Raw genomic sequence first — 16,270 nt, forward strand, 5'->3', positions numbered from 1 at the left:
GATTTACTATGTTCTAGGAACTAGCTATCCACACGTCTCATCTCATGTAGCTCTCACAACAACCCTATAGGATGATTTGATATTAATTATTCCCATTTTCCAAAGAAGGGCAGTAAGGTTAAGGAGCCGAAGGGACTTGCTCAAGGTCACTGAACTGGCAAGTGGGGCTTTGGGAAGTGAACCCAGGCACATCTCATTCTAAAGCCCTCCATCGTCTTAAGCATGAAAGCCAGACTAACCATACCTCTAGGAGCCCTTAAAATGGCCAATTCTGCCCCCATCCCTGTGGCATGAGACAACAACCCACATACTTCTCTGGGTTGTTGCAGTATCTCCTGGGGTCAAGAAACAGGTGCAGGACTGATGTGCTTGTAAATCAACTGGTTTCCTTTCTCACCACCTGGCTTGGAGAACGATTCCTGGGACAACATGTGGGAAGGGCTGACCCAAGGACCCAGTTTAAACCTGTTTTGTCTCCTCTCGGATGGACAAATGCTGTCGGAGAGCCAGCTGATGGCTCGGGGTCTCCCTCCAAAGCTGACATCCCTTGGCTCGGAGTCATGGTTTCCTTACGGTAAAGAAAAGATCATACGGCTTGCCCACCTGCTCCAAAGGCTGTGGCAAAGAACCAACTGAGATTGTTCTTGCCCAGCACATAGAAGAAAATAAATGGCAGCCACAAGGGGTGATATTTACTCTATTGTAATTGATATCTTCCCATTGTCCAGGACAATCCTGGACTCTTAAAGAGTCAGAACAGGAATGACCAGGGGAGATAGACCTAGGACAACCTTCTCATTTCACCCAAGAAACAGGCCATGATGAAGGGCTGTGTCTCAGGCCCCACAGTAAATTTGTGGCAGGCCCCCTCTGATTTCCCCCAGGAGATCTGGAGTCCTGGAGTTGGACAGGACCCAGCTTCTCTCAACTCAAGCCAAACCGGATAAATTGCCATCCTGGCCTATGCCATGTCATCTCTCATTCAGCTCTTTGCACATGCTGTTCCCACTGTCTAGGACACCATTCTAGCCCTTCCTCACCTACTTGCCATCTTTTGTTCTTTAGGGCTCAGCTTAAATACACTCTCCTCCAAGAAGCCTCCCCTGATTTCTTCATGTCTGTGGTAGGCCCCCTCTGGGCTCCCACCCGACCATCTTTCCCCCACTACATCATTAGCCCACTACCCTGGAACTCAGTTCACCCATCAGTCTCCCCTCTGAGCCCACGGGCAGCAGGGATGTGCCCCATTCACCCGTGATTCACAGCCTGCCATATCCAGCGGGCACGAGACCTGCCTCCCGTGTGAAATGAAGGAACCACTGAGGCTTGAACCCAAGTCATACGACTCCCAACATCCCTCTCCCTAGGCGTGTTTCCAAGGCAACAGGGGAAAGAATTCTGATATGAAGAAGAAAAAAAAAAAAAAAACCAAAAAACAACAAACCCAGAAATGGCCTGATCTTCCAAGTCAACCCCAGATTATTTATAAACCAATCCTGAGACGATTTCCTATGTTCATTCACCACATTCTTACTTGAATAGCCATTTTCATCACCTAAGATGCCCTGAATTAACCTTGGAAGGGGAGGGGGGAAAATCCATCTGGAAAGGAAATCTTTCTAGACACAGTCAGGGTCTCATCCGCCTTCCTCATCAGGCCCCACCCTGAGTTCAAGTGGAAAGCAGCATTCTCCATGCTGCGTGGCCCTGCCTGGCACAGCGAGGTCAGTGTGTGATTATAGCCTCTCTTCCGAGGGCAGGCATCTAATAAAGCCACATACATTCTGGGCTCTTCTAAAATGTGACTAACACAGGTCCTAATTCACCTGGCCGGACTTCTCGGGCGTCCTGGGAGGAAGACACATGCCCTGCTGTGGTCTTTGTCTGGCTGCCTCGCCTGGGGTTGGACGACATGTTTCTTTCCATCACAGCAGCTGAGTTCCCACATTTTGGGATCAGTTCGCAAAGAGAGCCAAGCTGTTCTTGCAGAACAACAAATCAGAACTGGGGGCTGGAGGTGGGGGATACATGACATCCCCTAAGAAATGTACTCCCGTGCAGTGAGCTTGCTGGACTTGGCTGAACCTGCCCCTGAACAGGACCCCAAGATTTTAGACATTGGCATGATGCCAATAAAAGATTAGAAGAATGGTGGGAGTGGGGAGTGGGCCTGGTCGGGCGGGGGCGGCACAGTCGGCTGAGCGTCTGACTCCTGGTTTCGGCTCAGGTCATGATCTTGGGGGTCGCGGGGTCAGGTTTTGCACTCAGTGTGGCATCTGCTTGAGATTTCCTCTCCCTCTCCCTCTGCCCCTCTTGCTCATGCTCTGTCTCTAAAATTTAAAAAAAAAAAAAAATGGGTAAAAGGCCTTTCTTCCTTGCTCTCTGCGTCCCTTCCACTTTAGCAAGCGTCGGCCTCAGCACCTGTGACGTTACTGGAGCTGTTCGGATCCCCGAGAGGTTTTCTCCAGTCTGTGGCAAGTATAAGGACAAATCACAGTGGTTCTCATTTGCCAGGGGTCTACTGTGCACCCTGCCACCACATTGACCCTTGTCACCCAGGAAGGTCGTAATGGCCACTGAATGGACCAGGGGACAGGGACTCCAAATGACAAAGTCACGAGATGGTGTCACACGACCCAGGTCTGGCTGAGCCCACGGCCTGTGCTCTAACCCACTGGACAAACCTGCCCCGAGGAATGGCTCTGTTTGGGTCAGATGGAGGCAGGCTTGTGGGTGCACAAGACACGGTTGGGGGAGGAAAGACTTTACCATGTGTTCCTCCTTCCTGCTCTCCACTTCACTTCCTTGGCCTTGGGTCAGCCACGAACTCCAAGGAAAGACTGATCATGATGAGCACAGGGTTCCCCAAGATGAACCTCAGGGACCCCCTTCTGCCTCAGCTCCAACAAGGGCTCAGCTGCATCGGCAGCCCGGTGGTCTCGAAGGGCACTTTGCACCCCACTGCTCCGGTGGGACGGTGGGGGACTGGGCGTGCCCTGGGCCGGCTCACTGAGCCTTGAGACCCGCCAGCCTTTGCCCTCAGTTTGCTGGGGCGGGGAGGGTCTTTAGGTAGGGGTCCTCTCCTCTCTGGGTCCTGATGCCCCAAGAAGACTGTACAGGTTAGTCCAGCTCAAAACCCCAGGCCACCCACCTCTGGAAGGCTATCTGGCCTAGCCTTGAGAAACCAGCAGACCTGGGTTCAAGTATCACATGTCCTCATCTCACAAACAGAAATTAGGACACCTGCCTCCCAGGTAAAGGACAGGAGATGTGAAAGCAGGCCCTCAGCAAAGGCAGGTGGGATCGCGTCAGATGCCCACAGGGGTGCCCGTGGCTGGGGCGCTCAGGTCTTGAAAACAAGCTTGTGAAGAACAATGGCCTCCCAAAAGCAAAATTCACATCTGCTCACGTGCTGCAAGGACACAGCTGGTACTTCCTAAGCACTGACGGTATGCCAGGCCCGCGCCATCTCCTGTCATCCCTGCGGACAGAGCCAAGGGCAGGGCTCCCAAGACGGACCCCTCACTGTGTGACTCTGGGCAAGTGGCTTGCCTTCTCTGAGCCCCTCCTTCTCTGGCTTTAAAATGGGATAAAAACGGTCCAGTTTCCCTGGGGGTGCTGGAAGTTCTGCCCATCTCAGGAGAGTACACCACCACTCCCGTCGTCCACAGAGGAACCCGAGACGGTGTGGAGAGGCTGAAGGCTGCATGGCAGCTCAGTGGCAAAGTCTGGCTTGGAGGCCTCTGCCCCAGACCAGTCTCTCCAAAGCTGTGGCGACTCGGGAGCCCATGCCGCTGGCCTCCCCTGCCCACCCACCACCGCCATCCCTCAGCTTGCCAGCCCCGCGGCCCTCAGGAGCCCCCTTCCCATCACAGAGCTGCTTTAACACCCCTGCTTGCCTCCACACAGGAGTGGCTTCCTCCCATCCTGGCTGGAGGTCTATTCTCCAGCACGGAGCATCTCTGCACACATGCTGGACCGCCCACTCTGTTCCAGGAGCCATGCTGTGCCGGGCAGGGAGGGCAGGGATAGGGGCAGTCTGACAGAGATGCGTCACCCCACAGGGGTGGGCACAACGCATGTCCCAGTTCCTTCAGAGTCCTGGACCTTGGACTAGCCCTAATTCACAGGCTCCCAGAGTGCCACCCGGGCCGGGCAATCAAGGGGAGACCACCAAGTCCCCTGTTACCTCTTGGCTGCCCCCCCTTACCGGGATGGTTCTAGTTTCTGAGTCTTAGCTCCTTGGAGTGTCTCCCCCTAACCTCCCAACAAAAAGGGTGGCCCAAAGCAGACCCTACCACTATCCTTTCTTTTCCATGTTAACACCTACCATCCCCTGGCATTCTCCTGATCATTTCTTACTCTCTCTCTAAGGAAGGCTCTTGAGAGCAGAAACCATGGACGTCTTACTCTCTCTGCTACTGCTCCTGCGCCTAGCACACCGGAAGCGCTCAGTGTTTGATGAATGGATGGATGGATGAATGAATGAATGACACCAGAAGTGCTCAGTGTTTGATGAATGGATGTATGGATGAATGAATGAAGCAAAGGAAGGAGGGGAGGGGGAGGGGAGGGAAGAAGCTCTACTGTATTTCTATGGCAATCCTATCCTCTCCTCTCCTTCCCAGGCAGTTCCTATCCATCTTTAAATACATCATGATGATGTCCCCACCTCCAGGAAGCCTTCCCTGCCATGCTCTCCACTCAGTTCAGTGTCTCCTCTGGGCTCCCCAACCCCTGGGTTTCCCCTAGCACTGTCCTCTCTTAGGTACCATACTATAAGGGTCAACTTCCTCATCCTCTATCCACTGGCTACGCACACTGCCAAGGTCAGGGCTGTGTCAACCCTGTTCTGTATCTCCAGGGCCCCTTGTGAGGCAAGGCACAGAGCACGCAGTTCGGCATTACAGCTATCCCTGATTAAGTCCCAACCACACAGCAAGCACAATCAGAGCCCTTTGAATCAGATCACTTATGGACTTGCCATAAGTGGACTTGCCATCACTCAGCCTTGCCTTTTAAGGAGGGGCGGGTAACATCCTGTACCCATTTCACAGACAAGGAAAGTAAAGCTCAGGGAAGGCAAGCTCCTTGGCCAGGCTCACGCAGCAAGGACCTTCTGTGATTGTGATGCCACACTGTCCTCCAGGCCGGGCCTCCCATGAAGTGAGGGAACAGGGAGGTGAGGGGGAGGAGAAGGCATCAGCTCCAGGGCAAGAGGACAGCATGTGACAGCATTTACTGAGTACCTACCACACATGACCTGTATGACACCCATCCTTATTCAGTCTTTGCTGTCATTTAAAGGAGGCACCACTCTCCCCAAACCTCTGATGGAGGAACTGAGGCCAAGGACACACAGGGGTGACTGTGTACTCAGCTCAAACTCACTCAAGACAAGTCAGCACCAGAAAGCTAATCAAAGGATAGGCCCAGAACAATAGAGCTGTGAAGAGTGTTCTTCCTTCTTGGCCAAGCCCTGAAAGTGCTGGCTGCTCGCTTCCCACCAAACCCTGGCTGACGGGATGTAGGGGACAGTCAGCCGGGTGGACGCCAGGGAGCACTCTGCTTCCCAGTGCACCCTCTCTACGCTGGCTGGATGTTGTCACGTCTCCTTGAAACTGGAGACGTGTTTCAGCTGGAACTGTGGCAGCCGTGCTGGGTCTACAAGGGGACAAGACGCTGAGGAGAGAGTAGGAAGAGAGAAGGAACCTGGTTTGATCCACTAATCTAAAATGTGGAAGACTTTTGATAAAGGACCAGATAGCAAATATTTTAGGTTTCATAGGCCATATGTGGTCTCTGTCACATCTTGGCAGGGGGTGGGGAGGGGAGTTTCTTGAAACCATTTTTGTTTGGTTGGTTGGTTTTACAACCTTTAAAAAATGCAAAAAACTCAGTCTTAGCTCATAGGCTATCATTTATTGGACCTGCACTACATCCTCCCTGACCATGATGTGAATTATATGAAGACATATATGTCCTTATTGTTTGACCCACCTTGATGGGGTCTTTTGTTATTTTCAGTATCTTCAAAGGCATCCTTAGTGACCCAGTGACAGTGGCGTACTAAGTGTTGGTGAGAACGGGGAGCAGCTGAAACTCTCAGGACGTGAGAAGCAAAATGGCGTGATTACTTCGGAAAACAGCTGGCAGTTTCCTAAAAAGTGCCACTCTGGAAAACAGCATGGAGGTCCCCCAAAAAGCTGGAAATAGAGCTACCCTATACCCAGCAATCATACTACTGGGTATTTACCCCAAAGATAAAAACATAGTGATCTGAAGAGGCATGTGTACCCCAGTGTTCATAGCAGCAATGTACACAATAGCCAAACTGTAAAAAAGAGCCCAGATGTCCACCAACAGATGAATGGATAAAGATGTGGTATATACATATAATGGAATATTAGGAAGCTATCAAAAATTTGAAATCTTTTGCCATTTGCAGTGATGTAGATAGAACTAGAGGATATTATGCTAACTGAAATAAGTCAATCAGCTTTGCGCAGTGGCAGTACCGTAGCCAATGAGGTTTATCTGAGGCGCAATTATTGCTAATTAAAATAAGTCAATTATTGCTAATTAAAATAAGTCAAGCAGACAATTATCATATGATCTCACTCATGTGCAGAATTTAAGAAACAAAACAGAGGAACACAGGGGAAGGGAGGGAAAAATAAAACAAGATGAAATCAGAGAGGGAGACAAACCATAAGGGATTCTTTTAATAGGAATCAAACTGAGGATTGCTGGAGGGGGGTAGTGGCAGGATAGGGTAGCCGGGTGACAGACATGAAGGAGGGCATGTGATGTGATGAGCACTGGGGGTTATACAAGACTGATGAGTCACTGAACCTCTGAAACCAATAATATGTTATATGTTAATTAACATTAACGGTGTGGACGAATCTCCAGATAATTACGCAAAGCATGAGCGAACCCTCCAGAAAGCTCAGAGCTCTGGGCAGAATCGTCTTCTCCTATGTTTAAACAGGATGGTTCTACTCCTCAAACTAATACAACACTATACGTTAACTAACTGGAATTTAAATAAAAACGTGAAACAAATGAAAAATAATAATAATAACATAAAAATAATCTTAAGATAAACAAACAGGGCAGTTCTGTTCCTATTAAACCAGCCCCTTCCCTGATTCCCCCCAGGATAGGTCTGATTCATTCTGATGAAACCCCTTTCTCAAGAGGGTCTGAGGGGACACCATCTGCTTCTAACAAGGGAGATGCCACCTTGCCTCCCCGGGGGGTGGGGGAGTCCCAGAGCACCCCAATGTGGAAACTACTGGGGGCGAGGCAGGGACAGACAGGGTCTCTGTGAGAAGCAGGCAAGAGCGGGGACAGGGGTGGGGGCCCAAGTGTTGGGGATGATCCCAGCGCCTCCCGGTTCTTACCCAAACAAGTTCTTTTCAGCCTATGATAATTACTACCGTACTACCTCCTGTCCCCACTGCCAAGTGTTCTCATTTCAAAACAGACTTAATGAGATCCTTTAGATGAAGGACCTCTTTGAGCAATTGAAAATGTGTGCAATAATGAGAAACCCGCAGCGAGTGTCACTTGGTGGAAACCCACTGAACAGAACCAGGTCAGTGGAGGGGGTGGCCATCACTTATGTGCCTCCCGGGGGCAGAGCACAGTGTCCACCAACAGCCTCCCTACGTCCCATTCTCTCTTGAAAAATGAGAAATGTGGCCTCAGATCTGATTGCCAGCCTGGAAAGCATAGCCCAGAGTGCTTGGGTGCCAAATCTGGCCTGTCTGTGGATACGCTGTGTGACCCTGGGCAAGTCGCTGCACCTCTCTGAGCCTCCATCTCCTGGTCTATAAAGAAGGATTATAGTAACTGCCTCAGAAGGCTTTTGTGAGGAGGAAGTGGGATGCTGCCTGGGCATTGCTCAGTATGTAGTAAGCACTCGATGAATATTGGTCCTTATTTACCTGCAGGCAGGATTTGAACCCAGGCACCTTCTTACATCCCAAGCTTAGTCTAATTCACTCTTCTTCCTCATCTCCCTCATCTTCCTTTCCCCCTCCACACTCAGCAGTGACCTCACCTCTCACTTCACTGCAAGAAAATGAAGCAGTCGAAGGAGGAAGACCCCACCCTCTCTTGTCCCCTGCTTCCGGGAGCCCAGCCTGCCTCTCCCTCCCTCTGCCACGGAAGACAGAAGACTGCACCACTTGCCTCCCAGGCCAGCCCTCCTCTTATGCCCTAAGGCGCCGCCTCTCGCCAACTCCAGGAGACCATTCCTGTATCTGACTGCCCCTCGCCCCAGTAGAGCCCCTGTGGCCCCCCTCTGCTGGGCCAGCCTCCCTGGGAAAGCCCCAACATCACCCATCTTTATTTATTTATTTTTTTAAAGATTTCATTTATTTATTTGACAGACAGAGATCACAAGTAGGCAGAGAGGCAGGCAGAGAGAGAGAGAGGAAGCAGGCTCCCCGCTGAGCAGAGAGCCCAATGTGGGGCTCGATCCCAGGATCCTGGGATCATGACCTGAGCCAAAGGCAGAGGCTTTAACCCACGGAGCCACCCAGGCTCCCCAACCCATTTTTAAATGCCAGATGGAACCGCCTTCAATCCCACCCCAACCACCACTTAGAAAACTAATGACATCTGAAATGTACAACAGAACAGAACTCTTGATCCCTAGCTCCAAATCTGCTCCCTTCTCACTCTTGTCTGTTACAGCAAAATGTGTCACATCCACCACGCCATCCTGGCCGGAAGCCTGGAATGTTCCTCAGTTTCTCCTCTCCTTCACCATCCCCTCCTCGAAACTATAGCTTGAACCAGACCACTTCTTCCCCACCCCTCCATCCTGCCTCAGCACCAGAGCCAAGCCCTTATCGCCCCCCGCCTCCCTGCTCCACCTTCTACCCCTCTAGGGTGCCCCCACACACAATAGCCTGAATGAGTTTTATTATCTTCCGGGTCAACATGTTAGCCCCGCCGAGAGTGCTCCCTCAGCTCCCCACTATAACCAGAAAAACTCCTGGCCGTTGAAGCCCCCCACCTCCATCCCCCGTTTGCTCACTAGCAGGCCTGCCCTATCAGCCTTACTATGGTCCTCAACCCCTCCAAGCTTGTTCCCACCCCAGGGCCTTTGCACGTGCTATTTCCCCCATACCTGAAATACTCCTCCCCCAGATGCCCACAAGTTGGCTCTTTCTTTCAGATCTCTGCTCAAATGCCATGCCCTCTCAGAGCGCCTTCTAGTCTCTGCCACACTATGCTGTTTGATTGTCTTCAGGCATTTATCTGGATTTGCTGTTCTTAGGTATTGGCTGTCTCTCCCACCAGAACACACGCGCTCTGGTAAGGCAGAGACTGTTCTGTTCTTACTCCACGCTAATGCTCAGGGCCAAGACCAGCATCCGGCACAGAGAAGACAGAGCCTGATGGACAGGAGCCCGGGAGATGCTGGACAAGCGCTCGCTGGCTAAAGCACGTCAACCAGCAGGAGACTCAGCAGCAGCTCACCTCTCCACCCCTCACTGCAGAAAATGCACTTCAAAGCCAAAATGCTGTAACTGAGACACCGCGGTTGAAGGTCTAGTGGAGACTATATGTAGGAACGCAATCCACTGTATTACCCAGTCACCATGGCAACTGAAATCTTCAAGTATGCTTCTCCCTTGCTTCAACTTTTTATGCAGAAATTTCCAAAGAAAATGTTCCGATTCCTTTCTCTGGTGACATTCTACAGAATAGACATCCTCGTTTGGCTCCCGGAGGAGAAAATGCAAAATGTCAGATTCCTATGAGATAAACTGGTTTGCAAAGAAAGATGATTTTCATTTTCAAAGACGTGAGTCTAACTCTGAGCACAGGAACCAAATCCTAATAATAAAAGCTGTGAGAAGCAGAAGAGCGTTATGGTGGTAATCAAGCGGTTTAACCTTTGTGAGTTCACTTAGCCATTCAAATATTCACTGAAAGCCTATGGTGTACCAGGCCCTTGCTGGACTCTGGGGATACAGCAAGTGGCTGAGATGGAGGGATATCTCCCTGCCCTCATGGAGCCTCGGGTCCAGAGGGATAGACATCCAGTGGAAGAGCATTCCCAGCAAGGAAGAGCAGCAAGTAACACAGTAGAGAAAGGACCAAACTGCGGCATCATGTACATCTATCATTCGTCAGCTGTCTGACCCTGAGCAAGACACCGTGCCTCTCTGAGCCCATGATAATATGGCAGTAACAATATTTTGGATGGGAGTGCTACATGGACCCAATCAGATGACAAAAAAAGAGCCTTGTGTGGCGTCTGGTATACAGCAAGCTCTCAATAATTAGTAATCCCTTTTGTCTTACAGAGGAAGAGGGAGTCAGTCCCTGGTGGCTGCTCCCACAGGGGGTCTTAGAAAGGCTTTCGGGGTGTGAGGTTTTCCCCAAAGAAATGTCCGTGCTCTAAAGGACCAGGGGACTCTGGAAGACACTTGAGATTGCAGCTTTCAGAGCAAATGTGCAGAAAAGGGTAGAGGGAGAGGACACAGGGGTTGGCCATCAGCTGACTTTGTACCCACCTGAGGTTGGACGCCTGCGAACGTTTCAGGTGGGAAGCCAGGGCGAACCAGTCAAAAACTGAGAGAGGGGGGACACGAAGAGAACTCACCACCATCGACTTCTCATCAAATGAGCTGTGCACTTGGCGAGGCCGGGGCCTCAGAGACTTAAAGAGAAACATCGCGATCTCTTGATTGAGACGGTGTTGGAGCTAAGGGCTCCAGAGCTCAGGAGGCCCAGAGATGAACCCTGAGGAGCCAAGAGCGGGATGGTGGTCACGAGCCACCTGCACCCCTGGATTCTCAGAGCTGGAGTGAGACTCTGGCCGACCATGTGGCCTTGGAGCATGAGGCCGGAGTCCAGGCGAGAGGCTCATACCACATTCATGGGAGAGGGCTGGCCACGCTGTTCTCAGCTTCCACACCCTCATTCTTTTGGCCCAAACACCCCCCAACCCCCTCTTTCCTGGTCCACTCACAAAACCTCTAGTCAACCTTCAGATGACCCAGCAAGTTCACAGCTAGGCACTCCGGCAGATGCCACCTGCCAAGGGCACCGAGATGCCTGTGCAAGTGTATTCATCACAGCCTCGCTCACGGTGTGTGAAACTGGAAACAACCTGCATGTCTGCCCAGAGGACTCACTCAATTATAGTGCGAGGAGAAACAGAGAGCCATTAGACAGAACGCTGTGCTCACAGGGAAAGATCTCGGGTTTGTGAGAAAAAGAAGAATCAAGGCCTAGAACGCCACATACAGCAGAGCAAGATCTGACGTGTGTTAAAAGTCACGTGTGTATACTGGTTGGAGGACACAGAACATTTCCGAAAGGAGATGTCTGAAAACGGTCACCAGTTTGGGGGAGCGACAGCAGGTTGGAAGGGCAGGGAGAGATTTTACTTTAGGACTCTATTTGGTGGTAAAATAGTGGACACTATTTGGTTTACCATGTGTGCATGGACACGTGCATGGACAAAAATTTGGACACTATTTGGTTTACCACATGTGCGTACTCCCTTTTCAATTAAAAAAAAAAGAAGACTTATTTTTTTAACGGTTGGCCATCACCTCTCTTAAAACTTTGCTCCTTCTACTGAATCTCACCTTGGTGCGTGGAGACATTCCAGGTATGGAATGGCACCAAGACCTGTGTGCCCATTTATGGGGAGTCCCCCCTCCTCTGAGGCAGGGAATGTGGGGACCGTGCCTCTGCATCCATTCCATGAGACTGACACCTCAGGGGCTCCAGGAATGAATGATATTGTCAATGCTCATTTATCTACTTTCATCTCCTGTTTCCCAAGTTATGATTTATTAAGCACTGGCTACTGTACGCCAGCCAGTTTATACCTGGCATCTTGCTGCATTGAGTCCATAACCCTCAAGCCTGGCGGGCTGTCCTAGATGCTGTCAGCACTGCCCACCCGGGTTCCCTGGATGGGTTGGGGCACCCATCTCCCAGGTTCTGGGCTGCCGACAGCCACAACAACAGACCTTGGTGCATGGGGCAAGAGCTGCCTGGTGGCTCCAAGGTGGGACTCCTTTCTGTGGTGCTGCTCACCCTCCCAGACTCCTCCAGCGATCGGGCTGACTCTCACCCTCTCCAACACTAAATTCTATACATGTGAATGAATCCCTGTCTCAGGCTCTGCTTCTGGAGAACCCAGCCCGAGATGCTGCCTCCCAATCTCAGGGTCAGGCAGGTATTAAAACACAGTTGCTGGGAATCTGCTATCTCTGGGACTGTGCAGCCTTGGCACATGGAGTTTGAAAAAGTAACAGAAATGTAGCCAAGATTGGGAAACAGAATCCTAGGGGGGAAAAAAAGAAAAAAGAAAAAAAGGTTTCTTACACCCATTTACTTGAAGTCAAAGAGGTAGACTTGAAAACCCTGCTGTCTCAGACCCCAAAGCCTTGATGCTTTTCTGTGCTTGATGCTGAACTGTTAGGGGGTTAACTTGCCTGGTCGGTAGGAGAACAAGGTAATTTGGGGGGTTGGTTCTGTGAAGAACATTCTCCCAGGCTTCCCTGGCCAGATGCGGCACTAGGATAGAAACCGCTAACATGGTCAGGAAGAGGGTCTCAGGGTCTGTCCCACTGTCAGATGGCACTGGGGCTCGGAGTGGTGCCTTGGTCCCACTCAAGGCCAGCCCGGCATGAAGAAAATCGTGAAGCAGCCATCGGGCAGGCCTTCGGGGACCTCCTGTCCACTGCTGCAGACTGGAGCAACAGAAGTCTGCAGTGAGGCCTGGTGGGCAGGGCAGGGGGCAAATCAAGACAGGGGAGGTCCACCTGGCCAGCCTTCTCTTCTCAACCCTTCTCCAGGACAGATCCTTCTACAAAGGTCAGGGCAGCCTGGGAAGCATCTGCTAAGCACCTGCTGTATGCCTGGGCCTGTACTAAGGCCTGAGGAAAGAAACAAACAAGGGCCCTACCTTCCCCCTAACCCCACAAAGTTTCATTCATTCACTCATTTATTCATTATTCATTGAGCACCAACAGACATTTATTGACCACCTACTGTATACAAAGCCCCGTTGGTATACAGTGGAAACCAACTGGGAAACAAATAAATGAGACATTTCTCTTTTCATTCATTCACTCCCTCACTCATTCATTCCGCTTCATCAGAAGCATGAATGGAGGTCAAGCGCTGTATCAAGGACACAAATAGCCGGCACGGTCACTGCTCTCAGGCTCAACCACTGGCTCATGCCCCATTCAATTTGGTAGAATGGGCACTCATTGGGCGCCTGCTGTGTCAGGATAAGCCTGACAGAACCTCTGCCTTTCTCTGATGGGTTCGGCTCATAAACAAATACTGGGCACCTACCAAATGTCAGACCCTGGAAGGCAGATGAAGGAGCCCCAAGGCTCGCCTGGAGGAACAGAGAGTCCGGTGATCACACAGGGTGAGTAAGGCCTTGGTTCCTCTGTGGGGACCACGAGGCCCCACCCGATGGCTCCTCAAAAGCCCCAAGAGAGGCAGGCAGCTGGGAAGTGTGCAGCATGCCCTCCCTGCAGGCCACAGTGGGGAGAAGGGGTTATGGGGGCACAGGGCTGGGGGAGCGCTCTGCACACGGGAGAGAAACTGTCGGGGATGAGCACCAAAGGCAAGTAAGGCTGAGCAGGGACGAGATGAATCAGACACCTAAGTGAGAATTTTCAAGAACTCAAGGAATATTCTAAGTTTAGAGAAGGAAGGGGAAAAATAAAGTCAGCCCACAACTTCCGACTGTGGCAAGTTCACCACCAAACTGTGCCAGCAGCCTTGTTGATTTCCCTCGATTCCCCCACCCTCTCAGGCCAACTGTGTCAGGAAAACAACAGGCTTTGAAGACACCTGCTCCCAGGGCCTTGGGGAGGACCCTGCAGGTTCATCTGCATGAGACCCTGAGCACACAGTGGGTCCTCAATAAATAACACCACCCAGTCACATGTCCTATGACCTATGGCCACAGTGGCTTTGAAAAATGGCTGCAAGCTGCTTGATATGCTTCCCATTGAAAGGTGGGGTCCACGTCCATGTCACCTGAATCCACTTCGATCTGCAGAGAACAGCAGAAGGGACATTGTGTCCCTCGTAACACCACTGGGCCACAGCACCTGCTTGGGGCGCCCTGCCTCGTGTTGTGGGGAAGCATGTTGCAGTGACCGCATTTGGGTGCCTGCTCAAGCCCAGCTTCTGAATCATCATGGGCCTCAGATGGGGAGATGAGAAGCCTCTGGATGATCTCAGCCCACAGCCATTCGGGGCTCCCAGCAGACCTCCAAGTACCATGGAGCAACTGTCCCCACCGAGTCCTGCCCCGTTTCCAGACCACCAAATACTATGAGCATCACCAATAGTGCTGGTTTCCATGCTTTGGAGTGGTTCCTTGAGACCATGGATTCCTGCCTATCTGAGTCCCTGCCCTGAGGACCTCGCACAATCTGAAAGGATCCACTAAACCAGAATGCATGGGAAAACTTTATAAACTGTAAAGTTCTGTGCACACGGGAGCCCCCAGCCTCAGCACTTAGGATATGGGAGGGCTCTGCTGCTTTCCTGAGCCCACAGAACTTGTTCCCTGTATCCAAGGCTGCCTGCTCCCCCGGCAGCCGGGGAGACTCTGCAGGCTACCAGGGCTGACCTGAACCCATGCGGCAGGTCAGTGCTTTGTTCCCAAGACAGGACTTAGGTCATCCCTCCAGGAGGAATGAACTAGAGGACAAAGAGTGCTTTCATGGGCCCAGGCTGCTCTCAGCAAACATGGGTGTTGGGGGGTAGACCAGGGAGCAGGAGGCCCCTGGCACGCGCCCCTGGGAAGGTGGCCAGTAGGCCACCAAGCTGGGGCAGCACTGGGGTCCAGGGAGGGCCTTCCCTCCCCGTCTGGGTCTTTTCCAGCTGCACCTATGACAAGCATGGGGCAGAGTCCAGACAGGCAATGAGGAAATATTTGGTAAATTCAACAGAATGTGAAAGATTAGAAGAGCCACCTTCAGGACTGCAGTCAAATTATAAACATAAATGGACATGGAGCCAGCCAGCTCCACAGCAATGTCTTGCCGTGGACCCAAGCCCAGCTCCACTGCTGATCTGCAAACCACTTTACCTCTCTCGCAGCCTCAGTTTCAGCATCTGCGAAATGGGGATGATAACAGAACCTCCCTTCCAGGACGTCATGAGGATAAAATAAAGCAATGTTACTTGCTTTCCTGATGCCCGCTTGCATTTCCCCAACATCTGTACGCTGGAGCCCTAGTCCCGGGACCGCAGAATGTGATGTATGGGGCTCAGAGCCTTTAAAGAGGGAATTAGGCTAGAGGGAATTAAGATCTAAAAAGAAGACATTTAGGGTGGGCGCCCATCCAGTCTGAGCAGTATCCTTACAAGAAGAGGAAATCTGGACACACAGAGATGCCAGGGCGCATGGGCAGAAAGGGGAGACCATGGCAGCGGCGGGGGTGGGGGTGGGGATGACACAGGGAGCAGGCGGCAAGCCAAGGACAGAGGCCACGGAAGAAATCAGCCCTGTCGACACCTTGACCTTGGGACTTCCAGCCTCTAGAACTGAGAGGAAGTATGTTTCTGCCATTTAAGCCCCCTGGGCTGTGCTATTTTGATATGACCATCCTGGCCAGTATAGACAATGGCCCCACAGGAAGAAATAAACAAACATCTCCTATTACCATATTATACGTTTATATTATAACCATAAAATAATATGAGGTTAACATGAATGTGTTATGTTTTATGAAGGTATGTTTAATACAAAATATTGACATAACATTAAATAGAATATATCTGCAGTCTTCCCTCCCTACCTCAGAGTTTCTACATAAAATACCAGACTTTTTTTTTTAAGATTTATTTATTTATTTGAGACAACGGGAGAGAGCAGGAGATGGGGGAGGATCAGAGGGAGAAGCAGACTCCCTGCTGAACTGGGAGCCCGACGTGGGACTCGATCCAGGGACTCCAGGATCATGACCGGAGCCAAAGGCAGTGGCTCAACCAACTAAGCCACCCAGGCACCCACTTTCTTAAAAAGAAAGCAAGATCTTTTTTGTTTCTTTAATTTTTTTTTTTAAGCAAGATGTTTTCAGAAACTAATCTTTTTTTTTTTTTTTTTTTTTTTTTGCCAGAGGGAGTTTTTTTTGTTTTGTTTTGTTTTGTTTTGTTTTGTTTTCAGAAACTAATCTTTACGACCTTCTCATGCATATGTTACCTCCCGCTTCAGGAAATATTTACATCGTCCTTCAGG

The 16,270-nt window shown here is 51.0% G+C and overlaps 1 protein-coding gene and 1 pseudogene across 6 annotated transcripts in view; one reads left to right on the plus strand and one right to left on the minus strand.

Annotated features, from left to right (window-relative positions):
• The window catches only part of KIAA1671 (KIAA1671 ortholog), a 187,187-nt gene that overhangs the window by 69,061 nt on the left and 101,856 nt on the right, over nucleotides 1–16,270 (minus strand). The window lies entirely within an intron of this gene.
• LOC131811933 (U4 spliceosomal RNA) lies at nucleotides 6,498–6,629 on the plus strand (annotated as a pseudogene).

The sequence above is a fragment of the Mustela lutreola genome, chromosome 11 (assembly GCF_030435805.1).
Source record: "Mustela lutreola isolate mMusLut2 chromosome 11, mMusLut2.pri, whole genome shotgun sequence".
In the NCBI taxonomy this organism is placed as follows: domain Eukaryota; kingdom Metazoa; phylum Chordata; class Mammalia; order Carnivora; family Mustelidae; genus Mustela; species Mustela lutreola.